At 52.8% G+C, this 19,806-nt stretch overlaps 2 non-coding genes across 2 annotated transcripts; both read right to left on the minus strand.

Moving 5' to 3' along the window:
- Nucleotides 1–1,030: 1,030 nt before the first annotated feature.
- TRNAS-GCU (transfer RNA serine (anticodon GCU)) lies at nucleotides 1,031–1,101 on the minus strand. The gene has a single exon. It is a non-coding gene; the product is annotated as a tRNA-Ser (tRNA).
- Nucleotides 1,102–2,445: 1,344 nt separating this feature from the next.
- TRNAG-GCC (transfer RNA glycine (anticodon GCC)) lies at nucleotides 2,446–2,516 on the minus strand. Its single transcript has one exon. It is a non-coding gene; the product is annotated as a tRNA-Gly (tRNA).
- Nucleotides 2,517–19,806: the final 17,290 nt, after the last annotated feature.

Below are 19,806 nucleotides of genomic sequence, written 5' to 3' on the forward strand. Positions count from 1 at the left end.
ACATTGTGACTTTGCCAGATGGACCCACTCCCCATGGGATCGGTAGCAAACTAGATCCACATTTTGTTGTCGATGCACCAGCTTGGCAGCAAGAGCAGAGTGGCGCAGCGGAAGCGTGCTGGGCCCATAACCCAGAGGTCGATGGATCGAAACCATCCTCTGCTACGTTGCCTTTTCCTATGCCAGTCGATATTTGCTAGTGGGGCCAAAGGGCGCTCTTTCACACACAAAGAGAAGTTGAACCTGATTCTGGTGGTTAAACGAGTCCAAAACCCTCAGCATAAGGATGGCACGGGCACCTTTTGTGCTAATGCAATATTGTCTCTTGGCAAAGGAAGCCTGGCCGTGCTTTCTTTAATGGATTGCTTTTGTCCAATACTGCCTGCCTGACTTTGGCTGAAGCCACAGCTGCCTCAAAAAAAAAAACGCGTCAACGCCGCCTTGGCACATGTTATGAGGAGGACTCTGGCTTCCCATGTTGCTCGCGGCGCTCGGTTCCAAGCTTCAACAACAAACGCAAAAGCGAGGTGCCTCCCAGGAAGGCAGCGTTTGGAGAATGCGGGCATCGATCCCGCTACCTCTCGCATGCTAAGCGAGCGCTCTACCACTTGAGCTAATCCCCCTTTGCTCGGGCTCCCCGTTGGCGCTATGGCTGATCCCTGTCCTCTTATGTGCTATGCGTAATATATGCAGTTTTGCAAAATCCACAACCTGCTCTGGCCGCTAGACACCAGGACAGCCACCCGTTTTCCGAGCTTCGAAGGTTTGCACTCTCCCTTCCTCAGAGTCCCCCCATTTTTTTTCTCCCTTCGTGAGTCCATTGACAACTGATCCCTTTCGGAAGTATGACCTCATGGGTTTCAATGATGTCATTAGGAGAAGGTGGTTTCCAAAAGAACCTACCCACCACCTAGTACGTTCTAGACAATAAACACCTTGTGCCTTGATGCATTCCACCGGACTTGAAATTGGCGGGAGAGAGCTACCCGGGGGGGGGAAGGGGGGGCTTTAAAGACAAAGACACCATAATTGCATTGGCCGGGAATCGAACCCGGGCCTCCCGCGTAGCAGGCGAGAATTCTACCACTGAACCACCAATGCGCCACGCCGGGGCCGGCGCCATCACCCTCCTCGCTCAGCTGGTCTAGGAGAGTCCAGCTTTTGCCCAGACTTGACTTGGCATTAGCTTGTCAACATCGATGGAAACGCCTTGTCATCTACATTGTGACTTTGCCAGATGGACCCACTCCCCATGGGATCGGTAGCAAACTAGATCCACATTTTGTTGTTGATGCTCCTCCTCAGCAACAAGAGCAGAGTGGCGCAGCGGAAGCGTGCTGAGCCAAAACCCTCAGCATAAGGATGGCACTGGCACCTTTTGCTTGTCAACATCGATGGAAACGCCTCGTCATCTACATTGTGACTTTGCCAGATGGACCCACTCCCCATGGGATCGGTAGCAAACTAGATCCACATTTTGTTGTCGATGCACCAGCTCGGCAGCAAGAGCAGAGTGGCGCAGCGGAAGCGTGCTGGGCCCATAACCCAGAGGTCGATGGATCGAAACCATCCTCTGCTACGTTGCCTTTTCCTATGCCAGTCGATATTTGCTAGTGGGGCCAAAGGGCGCTCTTTCACACACAAAGAGAAGTTGAACCTGATTCTGGTGGTTAAACGAGTCCAAAACCCTCAGCATAAGGATGGCACGGGCACCTTTTGTGCTAATGCAATATTGTCTCTTGGCAAAGGAAGCCTGGCCGTGCTTTCTTTAATGGATTGCTTTTGTCCAATACTGCCTGCCTGACTTTGGCTGAAGCCACAGCTGCCTCAAAAAAAAAAACGCGTCAACGCTGCCTTGGCACATGTTATGAGGAGGACTCTGGCTTCCCATGTTGCTCGCGGCGCTCGGTTCCAAGCTTCAACAACAAACGCAAAAGCGAGGTGCCTCCCAGGAAGGCAGCGTTTGGAGAATGCGGGCATCGATCCCGCTACCTCTCACATGCTAAGCGAGCGCTCTACCACTTGAGCTAATCCCCCTTTGCTCGGGCTCCCCGTTGGCGCTATGGCTGATCCCTGTCCTCTTATGTGCTATGCGTAATATATGCAGTTTTGCAAAATCCACAACCTGCTCTGGCCGCTAGACACCAGGACAGCCACCCGTTTTCCGAGCTTCGAAGGTTTGCACTCTCCCTTCCTCAGAGTCCCCCCATTTTTTTTCTCCCTTCGTGAGTCCATTGACAACTGATCCCTTTCGGAAGTATGACCTCATGGGTTTCAATGATGTCATTAGGAGAAGGTGGTTTCCAAAAGAACCTTCCCACCACCTAGTACGTTCTAGACAATAAACACCTTGTGCCTTGATGCATTCCACCGGACTTGAAATTGGCGGGAGAGAGCTACCCGGGGGGGGGGAAGGGGGGGCTTTAAAGACAAAGACACCATAATTGCATTGGCCGGGAATCGAACCCGGGCCTCCCGCGTGGCAGGCGAGAATTCTACCACTGAACCACCAATGCGCCACGCCGGGGCCGGCGCCATCACCCTCCTCGCTCAGCTGGTCTAGGAGAGTCCAGCTTTTGCCCAGACTTGACTTGGCATTAGCTTGTCAACATCGATGGAAACGCCTTGTCATCTACATTGTGACTTTGCCAGATGGACCCACTCCCCATGGGATCGGTAGCAAACTAGATCCACATTTTGTTGTTGATGCTCCTCCTCAGCAACAAGAGCAGAGTGGCGCAGCGGAAGCGTGCTGAGCCAAAACCCTCAGCATAAGGATGGCACTGGCACCTTTTGCTTGTCAACATCGATGGAAACGCCTCGTCATCTACATTGTGACTTTGCCAGATGGACCCACTCCCCATGGGATCGGTAGCAAACTAGATCCACATTTTGTTGTCGATGCACCAGCTCGGCAGCAAGAGCAGAGTGGCGCAGCGGAAGCGTGCTGGGCCCATAACCCAGAGGTCGATGGATCGAAACCATCCTCTGCTACGTTGCCTTTTCCTATGCCAGTCGATATTTGCTAGTGGGGCCAAAGGGCGCTCTTTCACACACAAAGAGAAGTTGAACCTGATTCTGGTGGTTAAACGAGTCCAAAACCCTCAGCATAAGGATGGCACGGGCACCTTTTGTGCTAATGCAATATTGTCTCTTGGCAAAGGAAGCCTGGCCGTGCTTTCTTTAATGGATTGCTTTTGTCCAATACTGCCTGCCTGACTTTGGCTGAAGCCACAGCTGCCTCAAAAAAAAAAACGCGTCAACGCCGCCTTGGCACATGTTATGAGGAGGACTCTGGCTTCCCATGTTGCTCGCGGCGCTCGGTTCCAAGCTTCAACAACAAACGCAAAAGCGAGGTGCCTCCCAGGAAGGCAGCGTTTGGAGAATGCGGGCATCGATCCCGCTACCTCTCGCATGCTAAGCGAGCGCTCTACCACTTGAGCTAATCCCCCTTTGCTCGGGCTCCCCGTTGGCGCTATGGCTGATCCCTGTCCTCTTATGTGCTATGCGTAATATATGCAGTTTTGCAAAATCCACAACCTGCTCTGGCCGCTAGACACCAGGACAGCCACCCGTTTTCCGAGCTTCGAAGGTTTGCACTCTCCCTTCCTCAGAGTCCCCCCATTTTTTTTCTCCCTTCGTGAGTCCATTGACAACTGATCCCTTTCGGAAGTATGACCTCATGGGTTTCAATGATGTCATTAGGAGAAGGTGGTTTCCAAAAGAACCTTCCCACCACCTAGTACGTTCTAGACAATAAACACCTTGTGCCTTGATGCATTCCACCGGACTTGAAATTGGCGGGAGAGAGCTACCCGGGGGGGGAAGGGGGGGCTTTAAAGACAAAGACACCATAATTGCATTGGCCGGGAATCGAACCCGGGCCTCCCGCGTGGCAGGCGAGAATTCTACCACTGAACCACCAATGCGCCACGCCGGGACCGGCGCCATCACCCTCCTCGCTCAGCTGGTCTAGGAGAGTCCAGCTTTTGCCCAGACTTGACTTGGCATTAGCTTGTCAACATCGATGGAAACGCCTTGTCATCTACATTGTGACTTTGCCAGATGGACCCACTCCCCATGGGATCGGTAGCAAACTAGATCTACATTTTGTTGTTGATGCTCCTCCTCAGCAACAAGAGCAGAGTGGCGCAGCGGAAGCGTGCTGAGCCAAAACCCTCAGCATAAGGATGGCACTGGCACCTTTTGCTTGTCAACATCGATGGAAACGCCTCGTCATCTACATTGTGACTTTGCCAGATGGACCCACTCCCCATGGGATCGGTAGCAAACTAGATCCACATTTTGTTGTCGATGCACCAGCTCGGCAGCAAGAGCAGAGTGGCGCAGCGGAAGCGTGCTGGGCCCATAACCCAGAGGTCGATGGATCGAAACCATCCTCTGCTACGTTGCCTTTTCCTATGCCAGTCGATATTTGCTAGTGGGGCCAAAGGGCGCTCTTTCACACACAAAGAGAAGTTGAACCTGATTCTGGTGGTTAAACGAGTCCAAAACCCTCAGCATAAGGATGGCACGGGCACCTTTTGTGCTAATGCAATATTGTCTCTTGGCAAAGGAAGCCTGGCCGTGCTTTCTTTAATGGATTGCTTTTGTCCAATACTGCCTGCCTGACTTTGGCTGAAGCCACAGCTGCCTCAAAAAAAAAAACGCGTCAACGCCGCCTTGGCACATGTTATGAGGAGGACTCTGGCTTCCCATGTTGCTCGCGGCGCTCGGTTCCAAGCTTCAACAACAAACGCAAAAGCGAGGTGCCTCCCAGGAAGGCAGCGTTTGGAGAATGCGGGCATCGATCCCGCTACCTCTCGCATGCTAAGCGAGCGCTCTACCACTTGAGCTAATCCCCCTTTGCTCGGGCTCCCCGTTGGCGCTATGGCTGATCCCTGTCCTCTTATGTGCTATGCGTAATATATGCAGTTTTGCAAAATCCACAACCTGCTCTGGCCGCTAGACACCAGGACAGCCACCCGTTTTCCGAGCTTCGAAGGTTTGCACTCTCCCTTCCTCAGAGTCCCCCCATTTTTTTTCTCCCTTCGTGAGTCCATTGACAACTGATCCCTTTCGGAAGTATGACCTCATGGGTTTCAATGATGTCATTAGGAGAAGGTGGTTTCCAAAAGAACCTTCCCACCACCTAGTACGTTCTAGACAATAAACACCTTGTGCCTTGATGCATTCCACCGGACTTGAAATTGGCAGGAGAGAGCTACCCGGGGGGGGAAGGGGGGGCTTTAAAGACAAAGACACCATAATTGCATTGGCCGGGAATCGAACCCGGGCCTCCCGCGTGGCAGGCGAGAATTCTACCACTGAACCACCAATGCGCCACGCCGGGGCCGGCGCCATCACCCTCCTCGCTCAGCTGGTCTAGGAGAGTCCAGCTTTTGCCCAGACTTGACTTGGCATTAGCTTGTCAACATCGATGGAAACGCCTTGTCATCTACATTGTGACTTTGCCAGATGGACCCACTCCCCATGGGATCGGTAGCAAACTAGATCCACATTTTGTTGTTGATGCTCCTCCTCAGCAACAAGAGCAGAGTGGCGCAGCGGAAGCGTGCTGAGCCAAAACCCTCAGCATAAGGATGGCACTGGCACCTTTTGCTTGTCAACATCGATGGAAACGCCTCGTCATCTACATTGTGACTTTGCCAGATGGACCCACTCCCCATGGGATCGGTAGCAAACTAGATCCACATTTTGTTGTCGATGCACCAGCTCGGCAGCAAGAGCAGAGTGGCGCAGCGGAAGCGTGCTGGGCCCATAACCCAGAGGTCGATGGATCGAAACCATCCTCTGCTACGTTGCCTTTTCCTATGCCAGTCGATATTTGCTAGTGGGGCCAAAGGGCGCTCTTTCACACACAAAGAGAAGTTGAACCTGATTCTGGTGGTTAAACGAGTCCAAAACCCTCAGCATAAGGATGGCACGGGCACCTTTTGTGCTAATGCAATATTGTCTCTTGGCAAAGGAAGCCTGGCCGTGCTTTCTTTAATGGATTGCTTTTGTCCAATACTGCCTGCCTGACTTTGGCTGAAGCCACAGCTGCCTCAAAAAAAAAAACGCGTCAACGCCGCCTTGGCACATGTTATGAGGAGGACTCTGGCTTCCCATGTTGCTCGCGGCGCTCGGTTCCAAGCTTCAACAACAAACGCAAAAGCGAGGTGCCTCCCAGGAAGGCAGCGTTTGGAGAATGCGGGCATCGATCCCGCTACCTCTCGCATGCTAAGCGAGCGCTCTACCACTTGAGCTAATCCCCCTTTGCTCGGGCTCCCCGTTGGCGCTATGGCTGATCCCTGTCCTCTTATGTGCTATGCGTAATATATGCAGTTTTGCAAAATCCACAACCTGCTCTGGCCGCTAGACACCAGGACAGCCACCCGTTTTCCGAGCTTCGAAGGTTTGCACTCTCCCTTCCTCAGAGTCCCCCCATTTTTTTTCTCCCTTCGTGAGTCCATTGACAACTGATCCCTTTCGGAAGTATGACCTCATGGGTTTCAATGATGTCATTAGGAGAAGGTGGTTTCCAAAAGAACCTTCCCACCACCTAGTACGTTCTAGACAATAAACACCTTGTGCCTTGATGCATTCCACCGGACTTGAAATTGGCGGGAGAGAGCTACCCGGGGGGGGGAAGGGGGGGCTTTAAAGACAAAGACACCATAATTGCATTGGCCGGGAATCGAACCCGGGCCTCCCGCGTGGCAGGCGAGAATTCTACCACTGAACCACCAATGCGCCACGCCGGGGCCGGCGCCATCACCCTCCTCGCTCAGCTGGTCTAGGAGAGTCCAGCTTTTGCCCAGACTTGACTTGGCATTAGCTTGTCAACATCGATGGAAACGCCTTGTCATCTACATTGTGACTTTGCCAGATGGACCCACTCCCCATGGGATCGGTAGCAAACTAGATCCACATTTTGTTGTTGATGCTCCTCCTCAGCAACAAGAGCAGAGTGGCGCAGCGGAAGCGTGCTGAGCCAAAACCCTCAGCATAAGGATGGCACTGGCACCTTTTGCTTGTCAACATCGATGGAAACGCCTCGTCATCTACATTGTGACTTTGCCAGATGGACCCACTCCCCATGGGATCGGTAGCAAACTAGATCCACATTTTGTTGTCGATGCACCAGCTCGGCAGCAAGAGCAGAGTGGCGCAGCGGAAGCGTGCTGGGCCCATAACCCAGAGGTCGATGGATCGAAACCATCCTCTGCTACGTTGCCTTTTCCTATGCCAGTCGATATTTGCTAGTGGGGCCAAAGGGCGCTCTTTCACACACAAAGAGAAGTTGAACCTGATTCTGGTGGTTAAACGAGTCCAAAACCCTCAGCATAAGGATGGCACGGGCACCTTTTGTGCTAATGCAATATTGTCTCTTGGCAAAGGAAGCCTGGCCGTGCTTTCTTTAATGGATTGCTTTTGTCCAATACTGCCTGCCTGACTTTGGCTGAAGCCACAGCTGCCTCAAAAAAAAAAACGCGTCAACGCCGCCTTGGCACATGTTATGAGGAGGACTCTGGCTTCCCATGTTGCTCGCGGCGCTCGGTTCCAAGCTTCAACAACAAACGCAAAAGCGAGGTGCCTCCCAGGAAGGCAGCGTTTGGAGAATGCGGGCATCGATCCCGCTACCTCTCGCATACTAAGCGAGCGCTCTACCACTTGAGCTAATCCCCCTTTGCTCGGGCTCCCCGTTGGCGCTATGGCTGATCCCTGTCCTCTTATGTGCTATGCGTAATATATGCAGTTTTGCAAAATCCACAACCTGCTCTGGCCGCTAGACACCAGGACAGCCACCCGTTTTCCGAGCTTCGAAGGTTTGCACTCTCCCTTCCTCAGAGTCCCCCCATTTTTTTCTCCCTTCGTGAGTCCATTGACAACTGATCCCTTTCGGAAGTATGACCTCATGGGTTTCAATGATGTCATTAGGAGAAGGTGGTTTCCAAAAGAACCTTCCCACCACCTAGTACGTTCTAGACAATAAACACCTTGTGCCTTGATGCGACAAAGACACCATAATTGCATTGGCCGGGAATCGAACCCGGGCCTCCCGCGTGGCAGGTGAGAATTCTACCACTGAACCACCAATGCGCCACGCCGGGGCCGGCGCCATCACCCTCCTCGCTCAGCTGGTCTAGGAGAGTCCAGCTTTTGCCCAGACTTGACTTGGCATTAGCTTGTCAACATCGATGGAAACGCCTTGTCATCTACATTGTGACTTTGCCAGATGGACCCACTCCCCATGGGATCGGTAGCAAACTAGATCCACATTTTGTTGTTGATGCTCCTCCTCAGCAACAAGAGCAGAGTGGCGCAGCGGAAGCGTGCTGAGCCAAAACCCTCAGCATAAGGATGGCACTGGCACCTTTTGCTTGTCAACATCGATGGAAACGCCTCGTCATCTACATTGTGACTTTGCCAGATGGACCCACTCCCCATGGGATCGGTAGCAAACTAGATCCACATTTTGTTGTCGATGCACCAGCTCGGCAGCAAGAGCAGAGTGGCGCAGCGGAAGCGTGCTGGGCCCATAACCCAGAGGTCGATGGATCGAAACCATCCTCTGCTACGTTGCCTTTTCCTATGCCAGTCGATATTTGCTAGTGGGGCCAAAGGGCGCTCTTTCACACACAAAGAGAAGTTGAACCTGATTCTGGTGGTTAAACGAGTCCAAAACCCTCAGCATAAGGATGGCACGGGCACCTTTTGTGCTAATGCAATATTGTCTCTTGGCAAAGGAAGCCTGGCCGTGCTTTCTTTAATGGATTGCTTTTGTCCAATACTGCCTGCCTGACTTTGGCTGAAGCCACAGCTGCCTCAAAAAAAAAAACGCGTCAACGCCGCCTTGGCACATGTTATGAGGAGGACTCTGGCTTCCCATGTTGCTCGCGGCGCTCGGTTCCAAGCTTCAACAACAAACGCAAAAGCGAGGTGCCTCCCAGGAAGGCAGCGTTTGGAGAATGCGGGCATCGATCCCGCTACCTCTCGCATGCTAAGCGAGCGCTCTACCACTTGAGCTAATCCCCCTTTGCTCGGGCTCCCCGTTGGCGCTATGGCTGATCCCTGTCCTCTTATGTGCTATGCGTAATATATGCAGTTTTGCAAAATCCACAACCTGCTCTGGCCGCTAGACACCAGGACAGCCACCCGTTTTCCGAGCTTCGAAGGTTTGCACTCTCCCTTCCTCAGAGTCCCCCCATTTTTTTTCTCCCTTCGTGAGTCCATTGACAACTGATCCCTTTCGGAAGTATGACCTCATGGGTTTCAATGATGTCATTAGGAGAAGGTGGTTTCCAAAAGAACCTTCCCACCACCTAGTACGTTCTAGACAATAAACACCTTGTGCCTTGATGCATTCCACCGGACTTGAAATTGGCGGGAGAGAGCTACCCGGGGGGGGGAAGGGGGGGCTTTAAAGACAAAGACACCATAATTGCATTGGCCGGGAATCGAACCCGGGCCTCCCGCGTGGCAGGCGAGAATTCTACCACTGAACCACCAATGCGCCACGCCGGGGCCGGCGCCATCACCCTCCTCGCTCAGCTGGTCTAGGAGAGTCCAGCTTTTGCCCAGACTTGACTTGGCATTAGCTTGTCAACATCGATGGAAACGCCTTGTCATCTACATTGTGACTTTGCCAGATGGACCCACTCCCCATGGGATCGGTAGCAAACTAGATCCACATTTTGTTGTTGATGCTCCTCCTCAGCAACAAGAGCAGAGTGGCGCAGCGGAAGCATGCTGAGCCAAAACCCTCAGCATAAGGATGGCACTGGCACCTTTTGCTTGTCAACATCGATGGAAACGCCTCGTCATCTACATTGTGACTTTGCCAGATGGACCCACTCCCCATGGGATAGGTAGCAAACTAGATCCACATTTTGTTGTCGATGCACCAGCTCGGCAGCAAGAGCAGAGTGGCGCAGCGGAAGCGTGCTGGGCCCATAACCCAGAGGTCGATGGATCGAAACCATCCTCTGCTACGTTGCCTTTTCCTATGCCAGTCGATATTTGCTAGTGGGGCCAAAGGGCGCTCTTTCACACACAAAGAGAAGTTGAACCTGATTCTGGTGGTTAAACGAGTCCAAAACCCTCAGCATAAGGATGGCACGGGCACCTTTTGTGCTAATGCAATATTGTCTCTTGGCAAAGGAAGCCTGGCCGTGCTTTCTTTAATGGATTGCTTTTGTCCAATACTGCCTGCCTGACTTTGGCTGAAGCCACAGCTGCCTCAAAAAAAAAACGCGTCAACGCCGCCTTGGCACATGTTATGAGGAGGACTCTGGCTTCCCATGTTGCTCGCGGCGCTCGGTTCCAAGCTTCAACAACAAACGCAAAAGCGAGGTGCCTCCCAGGAAGGCAGCGTTTGGAGAATGCGGGCATCGATCCCGCTACCTCTCGCATGCTAAGCGAGCGCTCTACCACTTGAGCTAATCCCCCTTTGCTCGGGCTCCCCGTTGGCGCTATGGCTGATCCCTGTCCTCTTATGTGCTATGCGTAATATATGCAGTTTTGCAAAATCCACAACCTGCTCTGGCCGCTAGACACCAGGACAGCCACCCGTTTTCCGAGCTTCGAAGGTTTGCACTCTCCCTTCCTCAGAGTCCCCCCATTTTTTTTCTCCCTTCGTGAGTCCATTGACAACTGATCCCTTTCGGAAGTATGACCTCATGGGTTTCAATGATGTCATTAGGAGAAGGTGGTTTCCAAAAGAACCTTCCCACCACCTAGTACGTTCTAGACAATAAACACCTTGTGCCTTGATGCATTCCACCGGACTTGAAATTGGCGGGAGAGAGCTACCCAGGGGGGGGGGGGGAAGGGGGGGCTTTAAAGACAAAGACACCATAATTGCATTGGCCGGGAATCGAACCCGGGCCTCCCGCGTGGCAGGCGAGAATTCTACCACTGAACCACCAATGCGCCACGCCGGGGCCGGCGCCATCACCCTCCTCGCTCAGCTGGTCTAGGAGAGTCCAGCTTTTGCCCAGACTTGACTTGGCATTAGCTTGTCAACATCGATGGAAACGCCTTGTCATCTACATTGTGACTTTGCCAGATGGACCCACTCCCCATGGGATCGGTAGCAAACTAGATCCACATTTTGTTGTCGATGCACCAGCTCGGCAGCAAGAGCAGAGTGGCGCAGCGGAAGCGTGCTGGGCCCATAACCCAGAGGTCGATGGATCGAAACCATCCTCTGCTACGTTGCCTTTTCCTATGCCAGTCGATATTTGCTAGTGGGGCCAAAGGGCGCTCTTTCACACACAAAGAGAAGTTGAACCTGATTCTGGTGGTTAAACGAGTCCAAAACCCTCAGCATAAGGATGGCACGGGCACCTTTTGTGCTAATGCAATATTGTCTCTTGGCAAAGGAAGCCTGGCCGTGCTTTCTTTAATGGATTGCTTTTGTCCAATACTGCCTGCCTGACTTTGGCTGAAGCCACAGCTGCCTCAAAAAAAAAACGCGTCAACGCCGCCTTGGCACATGTTATGAGGAGGACTCTGGCTTCCCATGTTGCTCGCGGCGCTCGGTTCCAAGCTTCAACAACAAACGCAAAGGCGAGGTGCCTCCCAGGAAGGCAGCGTTTGGAGAATGCGGGCATCGATCCCGCTACCTCTCGCATGCTAAGCGAGCGCTCTACCACTTGAGCTAATCCCCCTTTGCTCGGGCTCCCCGTTGGCGCTATGGCTGATCCCTGTCCTCTTATGTGCTATGCGTAATATATGCAGTTTTGCAAAATCCACAACCTGCTCTGGCCGCTAGACACCAGGACAGCCACCCGTTTTCCGAGCTTCGAAGGTTTGCACTCTCCCTTCCTCAGAGTCCCCCCATTTTTTTTCTCCCTTCGTGAGTCCATTGACAACTGATCCCTTTCGGAAGTATGACCTCATGGGTTTCAATGATGTCATTAGGAGAAGGTGGTTTCCAAAAGAACCTTCCCACCACCTAGTACGTTCTAGACAATAAACACCTTGTGCCTTGATGCATTCCACCGGACTTGAAATTGGCGGGAGAGAGCTACCCGGGGGGGGGAAGGGGGGGCTTTAAAGACAAAGACACCATAATTGCATTGGCCGGGAATCGAACCCGGGCCTCCCGCGTGGCAGGCGAGAATTCTACCACTGAACCACCAATGCGCCACGCCGGGGCCGGCGCCATCACCCTCCTCGCTCAGCTGGTCTAGGAGAGTCCAGCTTTTGCCCAGACTTGACTTGGCATTAGCTTGTCAACATCGATGGAAACGCCTTGTCATCTACATTGTGACTTTGCCAGATGGACCCACTCCCCATGGGATCGGTAGCAAACTAGATCCACATTTTGTTGTTGATGCTCCTCCTCAGCAACAAGAGCAGAGTGGCGCAGCGGAAGCGTGCTGAACCAAAACCCTCAGCATAAGGATGGCACTGGCACCTTTTGCTTGTCAACATCGATGGAAACGCCTCGTCATCTACATTGTGACTTTGCCAGATGGACCCACTCCCCATGGGATCGGTAGCAAACTAGATCCACATTTTGTTGTCGATGCACCAGCTCGGCAGCAAGAGCAGAGTGGCGCAGCGGAAGCGTGCTGGGCCCATAACCCAGAGGTCGATGGATCGAAACCATCCTCTGCTACGTTGCTTTTTCCTATGCCAGTCGATATTTGCTAGTGGGGCCAAAGGGCGCTCTTTCACACACAAAGAGAAGTTGAACCTGATTCTGGTGGTTAAACGAGTCCAAAACCCTCAGCATAAGGATGGCACGGGCACCTTTTGTGCTAATGCAATATTGTCTCTTGGCAAAGGAAGCCTGGCCGTGCTTTCTTTAATGGATTGCTTTTGTCCAATACTGCCTGCCTGACTTTGGCTGAAGCCACAGCTGCCTCAAAAAAAAAAACGCGTCAACGCCGCCTTGGCACATGTTATGAGGAGGACTCTGGCTTCCCATGTTGCTCGCGGCGCTCGGTTCCAAGCTTCAACAACAAACGCAAAAGCGAGGTGCCTCCCAGGAAGGCAGCGTTTGGAGAATGCGGGCATCGATCCCGCTACTTCTCGCATGCTAAGCGAGCGCTCTACCACTTGAGCTAATCCCCCTTTGCTCGGGCTCCCCGTTGGCGCTATGGCTGATCCCTGTCCTCTTATGTGCTATGCGTAATATATGCAGTTTTGCAAAATCCACAACCTGCTCTGGCCGCTAGACACCAGGACAGCCACCCGTTTTCCGAGCTTCGAAGGTTTGCACTCTCCCTTCCTCAGAGTCCCCCCATTTTTTTTCTCCCTTCGTGAGTCCATTGACAACTGATCCCTTTCGGAAGTATGACCTCATGGGTTTCAATGATGTCATTAGGAGAAGGTGGTTTCCAAAAGAACCTTCCCACCACCTAGTACGTTCTAGACAATAAACACCTTGTGCCTTGATGCATTCCACCGGACTTGAAATTGGCGGGAGAGAGCTACCCGGGGGGGGAAGGGGGGGCTTTAAAGACAAAGACACCATAATTGCATTGGCCGGGAATCGAACCCGGGCCTCCCGCGTGGCAGGCGAGAATTCTACCACTGAACCACCAATGCGCCACGCCAGGGCCGGCGCCATCACCCTCCTCGCTCAGCTGGTCTAGGAGAGTCCAGCTTTTGCCCAGACTTGACTTGGCATTAGCTTGTCAACATCGATGGAAACGCCTTGTCATCTACATTGTGACTTTGCCAGATGGACCCACTCCCCATGGGATCGGTAGCAAACTAGATCCACATTTTGTTGTTGATGCTCCTCCTCAGCAACAAGAGCAGAGTGGCGCAGCGGAAGCGTGCTGAGCCAAAACCCTCAGCATAAGGATGGCACTGGCACCTTTTGCTTGTCAACATCGATGGAAACGCCTCGTCATCTACATTGTGACTTTGCCAGATGGACCCACTCCCCATGGGATCGGTAGCAAACTAGATCCACATTTTGTTGTCGATGCACCAGCTCGGCAGCAAGAGCAGAGTGGCGCAGCGGAAGCGTGCTGGGCCCATAACCCAGAGGTCGATGGATCGAAACCATCCTCTGCTACGTTGCCTTTTCCTATGCCAGTCGATATTTGCTAGTGGGGCCAAAGGGCGCTCTTTCACACACAAAGAGAAGTTGAACCTGATTCTGGTGGTTAAACGAGTCCAAAACCCTCAGCATAAGGATGGCACGGGCACCTTTTGTGCTAATGCAATATTGTCTCTTGGCAAAGGAAGCCTGGCCGTGCTTTCTTTAATGGATTGCTTTTGTCCAATACTGCCTGCCTGACTTTGGCTGAAGCCACAGCTGCCTCAAAAAAAAAAACGCGTCAACGCCGCCTTGGCACATGTTATGAGGAGGACTCTGGCTTCCCATGTTGCTTGCGGCGCTCGGTTCCAAGCTTCAACAACAAACGCAAAAGCGAGGTGCCTCCCAGGAAGGCAGCGTTTGGAGAATGCGGGCATCGATCCCGCTACCTCTCGCATGCTAAGCGAGCGCTCTACCACTTGAGCTAATCCCCCTTTGCTCGGGCTCCCCGTTGGCGCTATGGCTGATCCCTGTCCTCTTATGTGCTATGCGTAATATATGCAGTTTTGCAAAATCCACAACCTGCTCTGGCCGCTAGACACCAGGACAGCCACCCGTTTTCCGAGCTTCGAAGGTTTGCACTCTCCCTTCCTCAGAGTCCCCCCATTTTTTTTCTCCCTTCGTGAGTCCATTGACAACTGATCCCTTTCGGAAGTATGACCTCATGGGTTTCAATGATGTCATTAGGAGAAGGTGGTTTCCAAAAGAACCTTCCCACCACCTAGTACGTTCTAGACAATAAACACCTTGTGCCTTGATGCATTCCACCGGACTTGAAATTGGCGGGAGAGAGCTACCCAGGGGGGGGGAAGGGGGGGCTTTAAAGACAAAGACACCATAATTGCATTGGCCAGGAATCGAACCCGGGCCTCCCGCGTGGCAGGCGAGAATTCTACCACTGAACCACCAATGCGCCACGCCGGGGCCGGCGCCATCACCCTCCTCGCTCAGCTGGTCTGGTCTACATTGTGACTTTGCCAGATGGACCCACTCCCCATGGGATCGGTAGCAAACTAGATCCACATTTTGTTGTTGATGCTCCTCCTCAGCAACAAGAGCAGAGTGGCGCAGCGGAAGCGTGCTGAGCCAAAACCCTCAGCATAAGGATGGCACTGGCACCTTTTGCTTGTCAACATCGATGGAAACGCCTCGTCATCTACATTGTGACTTTGCCAGATGGACCCACTCCCCATGGGATCGGTAGCAAACTAGATCCACATTTTGTTGTCGATGCACCAGCTCGGCAGCAAGAGCAGAGTGGCGCAGCGGAAGCGTGCTGGGCCCATAACCCAGAGGTCGATGGATCGAAACCATCCTCTGCTACGTTGCCTTTTCCTATGCCAGTCGATATTTGCTAGTGGGGCCAAAGGGCGCTCTTTCACACACAAAGAGAAGTTGAACCTGATTCTGGTGGTTAAACGAGTCCAAAACCCTCAGCATAAGGATGGCACGGGCACCTTTTGTGCTAATGCAATATTGTCTCTTGGCAAAGGAAGCCTGGCCGTGCTTTCTTTAATGGATTGCTTTTGTCCAATACTGCCTGCCTGACTTTGGCTGAAGCCACAGCTGCCTCAAAAAAAAAAACGCGTCAACGCCGCCTTGGCACATGTTATGAGGAGGACTCTGGCTTCCCATGTTGCTCGCGGCGCTCGGTTCCAAGCTTCAACAACAAACGCAAAAGCGAGGTGCCTCCCAGGAAGGCAGCGTTTGGAGAATGCGGGCATCGATCCCGCTACCTCTCGCATGCTAAGCGAGCGCTCTACCACTTGAGCTAATCCCCCTTTGCTCGGGCTCCCCGTTGGCGCTATGGCTGATCCCTGTCCTCTTATGTGCTATGCGTAATATATGCAGTTTTGCAAAATCCACAACCTGCTCTGGCCGCTAGACACCAGGACAGCCACCCGTTTTCCGAGCTTCGAAGGTTTGCACTCTCCCTTCCTCAGAGTCCCCCCATTTTTTTTCTCCCTTCGTGAGTCCATTGACAACTGATCCCTTTCGGAAGTATGACCTCATGGGTTTCAATGATGTCATTAGGAGAAGGTGGTTTCCAAAAGAACCTTCCCACCACCTAGTACGTTCTAGACAATAAACACCTTGTGCCTTGATGCATTCCACCGGACTTGAAATTGGCGGGAGAGAGCTACCCGGGGGGGGGAAGGGGGGGCTTTAAAGACAAAGACACCATAATTGCATTGGCCGGGAATCGAACCCGGGCCTCCCGCGTGGCAGGCGAGAATTCTACCACTGAACCACCAATGCGCCACGCCGGGGCCGGCGCCATCACCCTCCTCGCTCAGCTGGTCTAGGAGAGTCCAGCTTTTGCCCAGACTTGACTTGGCATTAGCTTGTCAACATCGATGGAAACGCCTTGTCATCTACATTGTGACTTTGCCAGATGGACCCACTCCCCATGGGATCGGTAGCAAACTAGATCCACATTTTGTTGTTGATGCTCCTCCTCAGCAACAAGAGCAGAGTGGCGCAGCGGAAGCGTGCTGAGCCAAAACCCTCAGCATAAGGATGGCACTGGCACCTTTTGCTTGTCAACATCGATGGAAACGCCTCGTCATCTACATTGTGACTTTGCCAGATGGACCCACTCCCCATGGGATCGGTAGCAAACTAGATCCACATTTTGTTGTCGATGCACCAGCTCAGCAGCAAGAGCAGAGTGGCGCAGCGGAAGCGTGCTGGGCCCATAACCCAGAGGTCGATGGATCGAAACCATCCTCTGCTACGTTGCCTTTTCCTATGCCAGTCGATATTTGCTAGTGGGGCCAAAGGGCGCTCTTTCACACACAAAGAGAAGTTGAACCTGATTCTGGTGGTTAAACGAGTCCAAAACCCTCAGCATAAGGATGGCACGGGCACCTTTTGTGCTAATGCAATATTGTCTCTTGGCAAAGGAAGCCTGGCCGTGCTTTCTTTAATGGATTGCTTTTGTCCAATACTGCCTGCCTGACTTTGGCTGAAGCCACAGCTGCCTCAAAAAAAAAAACGCGTCAACGCCGCCTTGGCACATGTTATGAGGAGGACTCTGGCTTCCCATGTTGCTCGCGGCGCTCGGTTCCAAGCTTCAACAACAAACGCAAAAGCGAGGTGCCTCCCAGGAAGGCAGCGTTTGGAGAATGCGGGCATCGATCCCGCTACCTCTCGCATGCTAAGCGAGCGCTCTACCACTTGAGCTAATCCCCCTTTGCTCGGGCTCCCCGTTGGCGCTATGGCTGATCCCTGTCCTCTTATGTGCTATGCGTAATATATGCAGTTTTGCAAAATCCACAACCTGCTCTGGCCGCTAGACACCAGGACAGCCACCCGTTTTCCGAGCTTCGAAGGTTTGCACTCTCCCTTCCTCAGAGTCCCCCCATTTTTTTTCTCCCTTCGTGAGTCCATTGACAACTGATCCCTTTCAGAAGTATGACCTCATGGGTTTCAATGATGTCATTAGGAGAAGGTGGTTTCCAAAAGAACCTTCCCACCACCTAGTACGTTCTAGACAATAAACACCTTGTGCCTTGATGCATTCCACCGGACTTGAAATTGGCGGGAGAGAGCTACCCGGGGGGGGAAGGGGGGGCTTTAAAGACAAAGACACCATAATTGCATTGGCCGGGAATCGAACCCGGGCCTCCCGCGTGGCAGGCGAGAATTCTACCACTGAACCACCAATGCGCCACGCCGGGGCCGGCGCCATCACCCTCCTCGCTCAGCTGGTCTAGGAGAGTCCAGCTTTTGCCCAGACTTGACTTGGCATTAGCTTGTCAACATCGATGGAAACGCCTTGTCATCTACATTGTGACTTTGCCAGATGGACCCACTCCCCATGGGATCGGTAGCAAACTAGATCCACATTTTGTTGTTGATGCTCCTCCTCAGCAACAAGAGCAGAGTGGCGCAGCGGAAGCGTGCTGAGCCAAAACCCTCAGCATAAGGATGGCACTGGCACCTTTTGCTTGTCAACATCGATGGAAACGCCTCGTCATCTACATTGTGACTTTGCCAGATGGACCCACTCCCCATGGGATCGGTAGCAAACTAGATCCACATTTTGTTGTCGATGCACCAGCTCGGCAGCAAGAGCAGAGTGGCGCAGCGGAAGCGTGCTGGGCCCATAACCCAGAGGTCGATGGATCGAAACCATCCTCTGCTACGTTGCCTTTTCCTATGCCAGTCGATATTTGCTAGTGGGGCCAAAGGGCGCTCTTTCACACACAAAGAGAAGTTGAACCTGATTCTGGTGGTTAAACGAGTCCAAAACCCTCAGCATAAGGATGGCACGGGCACCTTTTGTGCTAATGCAATATTGTCTCTTGGCAAAGGAAGCCTGGCCGTGCTTTCTTTAATGGATTGCTTTTGTCCAATACTGCCTGCCTGACTTTGGCTGAAGCCACAGCTGCCTCAAAAAAAAAAACGCGTCAACGCCGCCTTGGCACATGTTATGAGGAGGACTCTGGCTTCCCATGTTGCTCGCGGCGCTCGGTTCCAAGCTTCAACAACAAACGCAAAAGCGAGGTGCCTCCCAGGAAGGCAGCGTTTGGAGAATGCGGGCATCGATCCCGCTACCTCTCGCATGCTAAGCGAGCGCTCTACCACTTGAGCTAATCCCCCTTTGCTCGGGCTCCCCGTTGGCGCTATGGCTGATCCCTGTCCTCTTATGTGCTATGCGTAATATATGCAGTTTTGCAAAATCCACAACTTGCTCTGGCCGCTAGACACCAGGACAGCCACCCGTTTTCCGAGCTTCGAAGGTTTGCACTCTCCCTTCCTCAGAGTCCCCCCATTTTTTTTCTCCCTTCGTGAGTCCATTGACAACTGATCCCTTTCGGAAGTATGACCTCATGGGTTTCAATGATGTCATTAGGAGAAGGTGGTTTCCAAAAGAACCTTCCCACCACCTAGTACGTTCTAGACAATAAACACCTTGTGCCTTGATGCATTCCACCGGACTTGAAATTGGCGGGAGAGAGCTACCCGGGGGGGGGAAGGGGGGGCTTTAAAGACAAAGACACCATAATTGCATTGGCCGGGAATCGAACCCGGGCCTCCCGCGTGGCAGGCGAGAATTCTACCACTGAACCACCAATGCGCCACGCCGGGGCCGGCGCCATCACCCTCCTCGCTCAGCTGGTCTAGGAGAGTCCAGCTTTTGCCCAGACTTGACTTGGCATTAGCTTGTCAACATCGATGGAAACGCCTTGTCATCTACATTGTGACTTTGCCAGATGGACCCACTCCCCATGGGATCGGTAGCAAACTAGATCCACATTTTGTTGTTGATGCTCCTCCTCAGCAACAAGAGCAGAGTGGCGCAGCGGAAGCGTGCTGAGCCAAAACCCTCAGCATAAGGATGGCACTGGCACCTTTTGCTTGTCAACATCGATGGAAACGCCTCGTCATCTACATTGTGACTTTGCCAGATGGACCCACTCCCCATGGGATCGGTAGCAAACTAGATCCACATTTTGTTGTCGATGGACCAGCTCGGCAGCAAGAGCAGAGTGGCGCAGCAGAAGCGTGCTGGGCCCATAACCCAGAGGTCGATGGATCGAAACCATCCTCTGCTACGTTGCCTTTTCCTATGCCAGTCGATATTTGCTAGTGGGGCCAAAGGGCGCTCTTTCACACACAAAGAGAAGTTGAACCTGATTCTGGTGGTTAAACGAGTCCAAAACCCTCAGCATAAGGATGGCACGGGCACCTTTTGTGCTAATGCAATATTGTCTCTTGGCAAAGGA

Source organism: Aquarana catesbeiana, linkage group LG04 (genome assembly GCF_042186555.1).
Source record: "Aquarana catesbeiana isolate 2022-GZ linkage group LG04, ASM4218655v1, whole genome shotgun sequence".
In the NCBI taxonomy this organism is placed as follows: Eukaryota; Metazoa; Chordata; class Amphibia; order Anura; family Ranidae; genus Aquarana; species Aquarana catesbeiana.